Below are 3,104 nucleotides of genomic sequence, written 5' to 3'. Positions count from 1 at the left end.
CTGACCAGCAGACAACTCCTCAGCCTGAGAGAAGCATGAAGCTGACTCTCTAGGTTCACTACCCGCCTACCTACCCCACTGTCCCCACACCTTAGAGAGACCCATGCAAGGCAAAAGAGAGTGGTGGTCCTGCCCATGGACTTGCCCTTCAAGCCCTGGAGTGTTCTGTTCGGTATTAATATTGTTGCTGGGAAACTGGATCAACCAAGTTTTCACTAAAATAACGTTTAAAATCAATCAGTGCTTGTGCCAGTATTTGCTAAAGGGAAAGCCAAGATCTCGTCTCAGCCCAAGCTGCCCCTGCCTGCCAGGAGAGTGTGCAAAGAGCCACAGGAAAGCCAGCCCTACAGGGAAACCTTAGTATTAATAATTACCACTGGAACCCTCCAGATACTACAAGGCTGGGAAGACGGCTTAATTAAGTATAATCTCTGACAGTTCTGATTGGGAAATTGAGGATGCAGTAACTGGGTGCCTTTTAGGCAACAATCCACTGCTCCTTTTGTTAAGACACAGCGAGGGTCTCTTCTTTTGCCTACAAACAAACGGGAGAGCTGTAATTATGCAATGCCTAACCACAGCTGGGTGTGCTATTTTGGATTTCATATTTTCCTGGAGAGTTTTACAACCCCAAAGATGAAGTGCCTCCCCAGTTGAATGGAGAATATATTTAAGGTACTTACAGCACTGTAACATGCTACAGGCCTAATTCCACTTCTCATGGAAAAAGAGGGCAGCAGGCCAGAATCTGGTGGCTTATACTATATGCAGATGTATTCACAGAAACCTGTGCTTTAGTTTCCTAGGGCTGCTCTAACAAAGTCCCATAAACTGAGTGACTTAAACAGCAGACATGTATTCGATCATAGTTCTGGAGGCTGAAAGTCTGAGATTAAGGTGTCAGCAAGGTTGGCTCTTTCTGAGGGCTGTGAGAGAGAGTGTGTTCTGTGCCTATCTCATGCCTCCCGGCGGTTTGCTGGCAATCCTTGGTGTTCCTTGGCTTGCAGATGCATCATCACAATCTCTGCCTTCATCTCCACATGGCATACTCCCTGTGTGCACGTCTGTCTCTGTGTCCAAATACCTCCTTTTTATAAGGACACAATCAGATGGGATTAAGGCCCACCCTAATGACTTCATCTTAACTTGATCTTCTCCAAAGACACTATTTCCAAATAAGGTCACACTCACAGATACTGGGGGTTAAGGCTGCAACATCTTTTGGGAGGACACAATTCAACCCATGACACCTTGGTTTCAATGAAATCTCACGCACATGCACCATGCTAGGAAAAAAAGATAAAAGTAGACAAGAGTGGAGTTTCTCTAGCTGACACAGGGATGTGGACTGATGTTCTAGAGCCTCTCCCTGTCGGTCCTGTCAGTACCGCCCTTCCTGCAGTCTCTAAGAGGTCTCTGCACAGTGATATTCAATTTTCCTTGGTTTTAGAGCAACAAAACAGAGAGAGAAAAAAACCTGGATTTATTTTTCCTTTTTCTAAAATGAGCATATGTCAAAGATTTATTTAACTCCTTAATAAGAGCCAGTAAGATGTTACAAGCAGACCAAAGGAGCGTTCAAAGAACACACACATGTAGGTAATCTGAAATTCTGAAATGAGTCTACAAATAAATGCAAAACTAGTCAATATCCACAGTGCAATAACCGACTGCATCTTCACTGGACAAAATTCATTTGCATATCTATGGGCAACACTCATGGGCGTTACTATCAGTTATCTGCAAATTACAGAGTTACAAAATTCTGCAAGGCAATGAAAGATGCTGATAACCAGGAAGGGTGCCCTAGACAAGATAGTAGTCTTTTTTGCCCATTTCAAAGTCTCTCATAATTTTTCTTAGCAGAATGTATGCCTCCCAGGTGCTAGGATCACCTGCTCAGATGCCATCAATCTTTTAAGGCATTTATGTTCCCAAGGGATGAGGAAGTCTGCTGATTGGGCAGAGGCTGCCTTCCTACACATTTCAGGAACTATTCCGATGGTCCCTCCTCCCCCACTCTACCCCTGTGCCACCCAAGGTCCCCACAGCAGGGAAACAGGAATCCTCAGCAGTGACAGGGTTTCCTCAGCGCCTCCTGGGAGACCTGGCTTTCTGGAATTCAGCACCAAGCTTTCGCCTCCCACCCTTTGCCCCTGCTGCCAAGCCTCTTCCCTACACCCGCCCCCCCCAGGCCCCGCCACCTCCTCTCCCCACCAGGACACACTTCAGGGGCCAGCCCAGGGCTGGACAGGCATCCCCTTTGGCTGCTTCCCTAAACAGGAAGCCCACCAGCCTCAAAGGCAACTGTTTTCTGTCCTCTCTGTTGTGCCTCCCAACCACTTAGCACCTTCAAACTGAAAGCTGAGACCAAAGACTTGAGTTTTTCTCTCAGCTCCACCATTCAGTGGCTGTGTGACTTAAGCTTCAGTTTCTAGCATCCTAAACCTCGGCATGTCTATGAGGGTAAATGAGCACAGCAAATGCTGTGGTCTTCCGCCCAGGTCCCCCCTCCAGGACCTAGGACTGGGTCACTCATTCCCCAGCCCTAGAACTGCCCTCTGCCAAAGGGAGCAGCCTCACCCAATATTACAACCCCACTCTGAGAGCAGCATGCAGGCAATGACTGCTCCAGCTGGGGATACAAAGTCTCAGCCCTCTTGCTTTAATTTGGGACATCTCTGAGGGGCCACTTTAGCTCCAGAGCTTCCTGTGGGGTCAGCTGAGGTGTCTGTTGCAACACATCACAGTTCGGCTTCCCTTCTGTCCAGTCCTGCCCCTTTCACTCCCTTACAGGTGTGTTCCCAGGGGCACCACCCAATACATTGCTTACACGTCTTTGAGTCTCTTTCCTTGGGAACATGATCCTGCAACAACAAGATAACGCTGAGCGAATAATAAGGAATCAAATATGCCATTCACAAGCTCCACGACCTTCATCAAGTCACTTCTCTCTTGCCTCTGTTTTCTGATCCCTAAAATGAGGGAATCAGCCCAAAATAGTCACCAAGTTCCTTTTGAGCACCAACATTCCAACTGTTTCTGAGTCGACAAACAGTATGCTTGGAAGACAGACACCAGCCATGTCGCTGCCCAGGCTTCAC

The sequence above is a fragment of the Microcebus murinus genome, chromosome 12 (genome assembly GCF_040939455.1).
Source record: "Microcebus murinus isolate Inina chromosome 12, M.murinus_Inina_mat1.0, whole genome shotgun sequence".
Classification (NCBI taxonomy): domain Eukaryota; kingdom Metazoa; phylum Chordata; class Mammalia; order Primates; family Cheirogaleidae; genus Microcebus; species Microcebus murinus.
This window is presented reverse-complemented; position numbering follows the sequence as displayed.